Below are 9,124 nucleotides of genomic sequence, written 5' to 3' on the forward strand. Positions count from 1 at the left end.
CTGCCACTTGAGTTACAGCACCACTTCTGGCTTTTTCTAAGTATGTGATAGTGGGTAATCAAACCTAGGGCTTCATTCATGGTAGGCAAGCATTCTACCATTAGACTCTGCTCCTGGATCTCCAATAGTTATCTTTTCAGATGCCCCATTTCCCCCAGGCCATAATCGAAGTGTTGGGCAGACACACAAGAAAACAGCTGCAGCAGTTATGTTTCCAGAACTGTAACTGAGTAAATATTCTGAGTTCATATGAGGAATTAGAATGAGAGTCAGGGGGAATCACCTACCTTATGTGGTATGATAGATAGATAGATAGATACATACATACATACATACATACATACATACATACATACATATATACATAGATTAGATAGATAGATAGATAGATAGATAGATAGATAGATACATAGATACATAGATACATAGATAGATACATAGATAGATAGATAGATAGATAGATAGATAGATACATAGATAGATAGACAGATAGATAGATACATAGATACATAGATACATAGATACATAGATAGATACATAGATAGATAGATAGATAGATAGATAGATACATAGATAGATAGACAGATAGATAGATACATAGATACATAGATAGATACATAGATAGATAGATACATAGATAGATAGATAGATAGATAGATAGATAGATAGATAGATAGATAGATAGATACATAGATAGATAGACAGATAGATAGATAGATACATAGATAGATAGACAGATAGATAGATACATAGATACATAGATAGATACATAGATAGATACATAGATAGATAGATAGATAGATAGATAGATACATAGATACATAGATACATAGATACATAGATACATAGATACATAGATACATAGATAAATAGATAAATAGTGTTTATATGTGAACTCTTTAAAATGCCTTTAGGACATCTCCCAGGCTGTCCCTACTTAGCTAACCCTATTGGCATTAACTAATGCCTTAAAACTCTTCAGAAAAACATGAATCAATTAGTTTATTTTTTCTGTAAAATGAGTCGCAGCATCAGCAGACCGTGCCTGGATTTTATGAGACATCGTGTCTCCATCTGGCCCAGAAGCCGCATGCTCAGCTACTGCACCTGCTGCTGTATCAGTAACGCAGTGTGTGTTCGTTAGAGTAAGCTGACCATAATGGTAGACACCCAAAATATGTAAAAGTTCCAGCACTGTGGATGTGCACTCTGTGCTCGTGATATTAATTCTAGATGAGTGAACAACCCTCCTCCATCAATGAGAGTTTGCCAACTCTCATTTTCCAAGACAAAAAGCGAAGTGCTTTCATAGTAGCTCTAGATGTTGAGGTAAACCCTTCAGCAGGAAGGATGTCTGGATGATAGCAAAAGACAGGAGGGTGGCACATGACCCTTTGCTTATTTTTTACTGGGCCACTCCTATCAACAGAGGGACCTGGACACACTTCAGCTGTGTGCCAAGGAGAAAATTCAAAGCTATGTTGTGGTGAGCCCTTAGCAGCCTCTAATCCATAATGGGTTATGAAATTACTCTGAACCTTATTCCTCATTTTCAAAAACAGACACTATTCTGAAATATATAGGCTTAAGAAGAGCTTCTGGCTACTCTAGTAAAGGGCTGCTTTTAGAATTTTTCTTGGAAAATAAAAAAATAGAGATAAAAACTAAGTCAATAATGTTTAGTAGGCCCTAGAGTCAGATAGACCTGGATTTGCATCTGGGTGGGTTTTTTTTTGGGGGGGGGTCAAGAAAAGATACTAAATTCTAAATTCTCCTAGTGTGTGTATAGCCTCAAATGTAAAAGTACCCTAAAATGTACCATGATAGCATTTTACCATAATGCTATAATGATTAAATGGGATTCTTCACATAGACAATATTTTAGAGTGATTAAACATGAGCCTGGAGACAGGGATCAAAGCACACTTCACTCTGAATGTGGTGGCTCACACCTGTAATCCTAAATACTCAGGAGGCTGATTTCTGAGGACCACAGTTCAAAGCCAACCCAGGCATTAAAGACCAAGAGACTCTTATCTCCAATTAACCACCAGAAAACTGGAAGTGGGGCAGTGGCTCAAGGAGTAGGGCAGTAGCCTTGAAGTGAAGAGCTCAGGGACAGCACTCAGCCCAACTTCAAGCCCCATGACTGACCCAAACAAAAACAAAAACAAAACAATACTAGCTGAATTGGGATTTTGTTTTTTTGTTTTTTTGTTTTTTAAGCCAGCGGTCTCAGACAAAGACTATGAGTGAAAGGACAGAAAATTCTGTTATAAGTTGATTCTGGGAAGATGGTGGCAGTTCAGGGTGAGTCTTTCTGAGCTCTCACCAACTTACCAGTTTTAGCACTGTAGTGGAAAGTTTATAGCTAAAGAATGATTCTAAGTAAGCTGTAGTGGCACAGAGATCTCAGTCAGAGAGAAAAAAGTCAGGCAGCCTGCTTAAGAAGACAGTATTGAGCTTACACCATTGGCAGTGGTGGCTGCCACTCCCCAGAGCAGCTGTGCCAAGACAAAGGCATGGGACAGGGGAGCCTGGGGGCTCAGCACCTCACTTGCCTGCAGCACAGACTAGGTGACTCCGAATGGAAATCTTCATCCTGCTGGCTACAGACAGAAGCATTCTTTGACAAGGGAGCCAAAAACAATAGAATGGAAGAAAGACACCTCTTCCACAAGGGGTGCTGTCAGAACTGGTTAAGAACTTGCAGAAAATTAAAGTTGGATCCTTCTATGTCACCCCGCACCAGGATTCATTTCAAATGGATCAAAGACCTTGAGGTAAAAGAAAATACACTGAAAACTTTAAAAGAACATTCTGTAATGCCCAAGTCTCAGGCCGACCACCAAGGAGACCACCGAGAGTAAGACACTCCGAAATGCAAAAGCAAGGCTTTATTCAGGCGGGCTGCAGCTCGGGCCTCTGTCCTACACCCTGACACAGTGGAGCTTAGGAGGAAGCCCTGAGCTGAAATTTTACAGGGTATTTAAAGGCAAAGACCATAGATTTACAGCAACACTGCAACCAGGCATTTGAGTGAGATAAAGTGGGGGTCAGGGACATTCCAGGAGCTAACGGGAAGTTCCCAGGTGGGTTGAGTCCTATTCAGCTGTCGGAGGGTAGTTTTATGGCTTGGAAAACAAATGCTGTCCTTGGATTTTACGTGAATTCTAATTTTAATGCAGACAGGTCAGTTCCTAGAACTTATGGACACCACAATCCTGTTTCTTTAATTTATGGGCGCTCTGGGTCACTCATAGTTTAATGTAAACAACAAGATGGTTGCTGCTTCAGAATGGGGGGTGCTTCTTAGCTTCTCATTCCCTCCTCCGATTTGAGGGACCTGAAGCACATCCCTGTGATTCAGTCCCAAAACTAAACAGCAGCTCTCTGTCCGGAAAGGTACAGACCTATTTCGCTGTACTGTCAGTTGTATAGCATTTAATCTGCTTTTCATAAATTGTACCAATCTATTTAGAATGCAGGGCCCAAATGTCAGTAACAAAATAATAATCACCAAAGGTCCCAATAGAGTAGATATTAGGGTAGTAAGCCAAGGAGAATAATTGAACCATCTTTCAAACCAGCCTTGTCTTGACTCATACAGGATTTCTGCATTAAATTTACTAAGGAATTCTTATTATGGGGTAAATAAGTAGAAATATACTTGAGTGAAGGCTTAGTACCCAGAGATAGGGTGGGGTTAAGAGAGGGTCCCTGAGATCTTGCTGGGATAGGACCCGGGGTTGGTTTATCAGTAGGCTTGGCAGTGGGTGGTTTTGGCTTTAATGGTGCGTTGGGACCCACAGCCATGTTCATTATAGGCAGGACAGAATGTGTAGCAGCAGCCTCATTTCTCAGCAGCTCCAGTGGAATGTCACACCTCCTGCTGGGTCACCTGCAAATTTCTGCACAGACTGGCTAAAGAAGCTTAAACTAAGGCCTGACTTTGATGAATTCTCCCAATGATTTCCTGGTTTGCTTTACCTGGGCACACTCATTTTTGCAGGCTGGCACCCGATTGGTTTTTAGGACAATATAGGGTTGAGATTCCACAGTAATACCAGGGTGACAACTTTTGGTAACCAGATTTCCTTTAAATGAGGCTAGGATCCCCTAGACAGGCACAGAAGACTTGAACCTGTAGCCATTTCCCACAAGTGCAGTCTCCACTCTTGCACATCTGTTATTACTCTTTCCCATGCCTCTAACTTATCCTGACTTATTTTCCAAAAATGACTCTGGTCCCTTCATCTTAAGGGGGTTGATGGGTGAAGATCCATCTTCTGTAACTTCTTCAAGCTGACTCAGGGACATTGTCTCTACACCTAGCCAGGAACCCTAAAAGCTTAGCCTTTTTTACCAAGAGGTTGCCAAGATTACATATCAGGAGTAATATTTTACTCCAAATTGGAGATCATATAAAACATTTAACAACTGCACAAACTTTTTCTTTGGCTACAACAGTGTAGCTTACTTAGCACCCATTTGCAAAGGCATTTTCCTGATTGTCTGGGGAGCTTAATCTCTGTGACTCTAACTATGCTTCAGTTGCTAGTGTAGGCCTAGACAGATCAATAGGGACACAGCCTCAGGTCCACAAACTTTCCTAAAATTGTGGCTGGTGTCCATTCAAAATTCGCTAGTTAGAGCTTTGAGCAAATACAAGGGCTCAGGATTATAAACTACCCACTATTACAGATGATTGACAAGTTCCTGCCCAGTAGACATGGACATTAGTAAGGCCTGCTTACAAACTATTCTATGACCTCCTGGCTCTGATTAATTTTGAATGGCCAAGCACAAGTGACTCTAGGATCCTCTAGCATCTGACACCATCTCTGCCATGCAAGCAGTGGCTTACTGCATCTGGATGCTTGCAGTGTCTCTTCACACAGGGATAAATGTCCCATTGGCATTTCACTTGGTTGGTTTCTGGACTTGAACTCAGGGCCTGAGCGCTATCCCTCAGTGCTCCAGTTCAAGGCTAGCCCTCTGCCACTTTGAGTTTCAAAGCAACTCTGCCTCACTAGCATTCTGCTGCAAGATTAGACACCACAATCTCACAGGGACTTTGCTCTGCCCAGACTGGCTCAGAACTGTAGTTTTCAGATCAATGAGTCCTACAAAAGGCCACTTTACTCCAATTAGAAGCAACAAGGTGGTCAACTCAAAATAGTCTCTAAGCATGATCTTACCTGGAATTTGGTAAGGGCCAAAATTACATCTGAATAAGGATCTGCTGTCCTTCTCCATGGGCCTGCTGGAAATTGCTATAAAGAGGCTTACAAGGGCAAGCTAAAATAGCAATTAAGCAATCATTTAGGTAGTCCTAATTTTCCTTCTTTCTCTTTCTTGAAACAAACATTTAGGACAACTTCACTTCCAAATTTTGTTCAGAAACCCATTTCTAATTTTCTTTAAAACTTTTACTGATGTTTGCTTAAACACTTAACACTTTAGCCTTTATTTGCATTTGAAAAACCTTTAAGGGCTCAAGGCACTCCCTTTGCCTCCAAGCCTCCTTTTTAGAAGAGGCTTTTTTTTTTCCTCTGCAGTTTAGTTTCCTGCCTAGAACTCCAACAACAGTTTAAACTCAAATGAGTTTTTCCTTAATGCAAGAGCTACAAACATCATCAGTGCACCAAAAGTCCAGACTTAGTTTGCTTCTTTTTCTAAAATGCATCCAATTGTGAACTAGCATAAAACCAAATCATAAGGAGATAAACCTTTAAACATTCCTTTTAAAACCCTTTTCCCCAATTTAATACATTTTAGGGGGCAGTTTAAGGAATACTAATCATATCACCCACATTTTACCATCAGATTTTCAGTGTCAGTTTGCAAGGAAAAAGAGGACAAAGATGGTCCACTTTGCCTATTTGACCAAGTTTAGATGAACAGCCTTTGTGCCAGCTTAATTTTTTTCAGCATGCGTGCACCCTCCCTAGGGCCTGTCCCACCATGGAAACCCAGAGCTGCACTTTTGCCAGTTCACCTCTCACCCCCAAAGATGGGCACACAGGACTATCCTAAGTTTTCCCTGTCCTTTCTCTTGGCATTTGATTACCTAAACAGTTTTAAAAGACAGGCAAAGTTTCTGACATTGATAAACAAATTCACATTTAAATTTCTTATACTTGTCTCCGAACTTTAACTCAAGGTAATAAATTCCAAATTCCCTAATACCTCTGTGCTAAACAGGATACAATGTTTACAATGTAAACAGCTGTATGCATTACAATACCAGATTTTTTTAATGCAGATTTCAGAATCTTTAGAAAAATCCTATTAACCAGTTCCCCTTTAAAATAATGCAAAAATCCTTTGAGGCATTGTAAAATATTCAAACCTAATAATTTTCTTGAAGTTTAGACTCAGATTTACCCAATTGCCTTTGTGTTTCAAGTATGAGCTCATCAATTGTTTTACATAGCATGCTGACAATTTAACCTTGAACATGTTCACTCACACCCATTCACACACACTTTCCTACTCAAAGATCTTAAAGCGCACAAAATTAATATCGGCTGTTCATTTTCCGGAAGTTTTAGTATCAAGAGAGTTTTGCCAATCTTAATCTTGCAGGTGAGAATCAGGTTCAAAACAAAATTTTTCACAAGACAACATAGCTGGAATTTATTTTTCAAGGGCTTGTTACAACTGCAGCCATGTGGGAGCGGCCATCCCAGGCCTGAGAGTCAGAAATGTTCAAATAAATAACAAAGACACACACACACAAAAATCACAAGGATCCGTATTTAGGACCGGTACCAATTTCGAAAACAAAACCAGACAAGACAAAAAAAACACCTAACAAAACAAGACAGAAGCAGAGACCTTTAAGTACCCCCAAATTTTGATGGCATGCCTGGCAGCAGTCAGAGTGAGGAAGACACCTCAGGGCCCTCTCCCATGGAGACTTCCATTCTCTGGCAGCCGGCTGGCCAAGGCCATCCTACCTGCAAAAACTGCTATCAGGTGGGCAAGAGATTTTCATTTCCTTAACCTCCTTCCAGTGAGCTAGAGTCCAAGTCTAGGGGGCTGGAAGGGACATTGTTCATGGCTATCAGTCTCGTCAGTCATTCAGTCCACAAAATAACAAAGGGTAAGACAATTCCAACAAAACAGAAAATACAATACACACAGGCCTGAGTCTTAAAAGACTTACTAGATGGAGACCTCCCATGTTGGTCTGCTGACTCCTGTGGAGAAACAGAAGGAGCAGACCCAAGATCAAGTGGGACAGTTGAGTCTCGGTTAGGAGACCTTCCCGGTCAGTGCCGGTCAAAAACCAGACTGACTTACGCCCTATGAGTACTAGAAAGGGGATCCAGGAACCCCTTTCTACGAGCAGAGGGTCTGGGACGTCTCCCAGTCCCTCCAGGGTTGCCGTACAAGCGCATCCGCTTCGGCAATCCCTTTGAGAAATACAAGTGGAGCGGCCATCCTCAAAGCAAGAGTGAAACAAATGACAGGACAAGACAAATCAACAGCTCTGTTTCCTTACCTTCAGGGTCTGCGGTCTCGGGGGTCTCTGGGGGTATCCCGGACGAGCCCCCAACTGTAATACCTACGTCGCAGGACCACCACCAAAAGACCACCTAGAGTCAGACATTCCGAACTGCAAAAGCAAGGCTTTATTCAGGCAGGCTGCAGCTCGGGCTTTGTCCTGCACACCGACACAGCCAGAAGAGCTTAAGAGGAAGCCCCGAGCTGAAATTTTACAGGGCTTTTTTGAAGGCAAAGACCACAGATTTACAGTAACACAGCAACCAGGTATTTGAGTGAGGTAAGGTGGGGGTTAGGGACTTTCCAGGGCGATGGGAGCTAATGGGAAGTTACCATGCAAGTAGAGTCCTAATTAGCTGTCTGAAGGTACTTTTATGGTTTGGAAAACAAATGCTGTCCCTGGGGTTCTAATTAATTTTAACACAGACAGATCAGTTCCTGGAACTTATGGGCACTACAATCCTGTTTCTTTAATCTATGTGACTTTGGGGGTCACTCATAGTTTATATAAACAACAAGATGGTTAATGCCACAGAATGGGGGGTGCTTTTTAGCTCCTCAGTGGTGAGCCTTTAGCAGCCTCTAATCCATAATGGGTTATGAAATTACTCTGAACCTTATTCCTCATTTTCAAAAACAGACACTATTCTGAGATATATAGGCTTAAGAAGAGCTTTTGGCTACTCTAGTAAAGGGCTGCTTTTAGAATTTTTATTGGCAAATAAAAAAGAGAGATAAAAACTAAGTCAACAATGTTTAGTAGGCCCTAGAGTCAGATAGACCTGGATTTGCATCTGGGTGGTTTTTTTTTGGGGGGGGGTCAAGAAAAGATACTAAATTCTAAATTCTCCTAGTGTGTGTATAGCCTCAAATGTAAAAGTACCCTAAAATGTACCATGATAGCATTTTACCATAATGCTATAATGATTAAATGGGATTCTTCACATAGACAATATTTTAGAGTGATTAAACATGAGCCTGGAGACAGGGATCAAAGCACACTTCACTCTGAATGTGGTGGCTCACACCTGTAATCCTAGCTACTCAGGGGGCTGATTTCTGAGGACCACAGTTCAAAGCCAACCCAGGCATTAAAGACCAAGAGACTCTTATCTCCAATTAACCACCAGAAAACTGGAAGTGGGGCAGTGGCTCAAGGAGTAGGGCAGTAGCCTTGAAGTGAAGAGCTCAGGGACAGCACCCAGCCCAACTTCAAGCCCCATGACTGACCAAAACAAAAACAAAAAACAATACTAGCTGAATTGGGGTTTTGTTTTTTTGTTTTTTTGTTTTTTAAGCCAACGGTCTCAGACAAAGACTATGAGTGAAAGGATAGAAAATTCTGTTATAAGTTGATTCTGGGAAGATGGTGGCAGTTCAGGGTGAGTCTTTCTGAGCTCTCACCAACTTACCAGTTTTAGCACTGTAGTGGAAAGTTTATAGCTAAAGAATGATTCTAAGTAAGCTGTAGTGGCACAGAGATCTCAGTCAGAGAGAAAAAGATCAGGCAGCCTGCTTAAGAAGACAGTATTGAGCTCACACCATTGGCAGTGGTGGCTGCCACTCCCCAGAGCAGCTGTGCCAAGACAAAGGCATGGGACAGGGGAGC

Source organism: Megascapheus bottae, chromosome 8 (genome assembly GCF_031878675.1).
Source record: "Megascapheus bottae isolate mThoBot1 chromosome 8, mThoBot2.hap1, whole genome shotgun sequence".
NCBI lineage: Eukaryota > Metazoa > Chordata > Mammalia > Rodentia > Geomyidae > Megascapheus > Megascapheus bottae.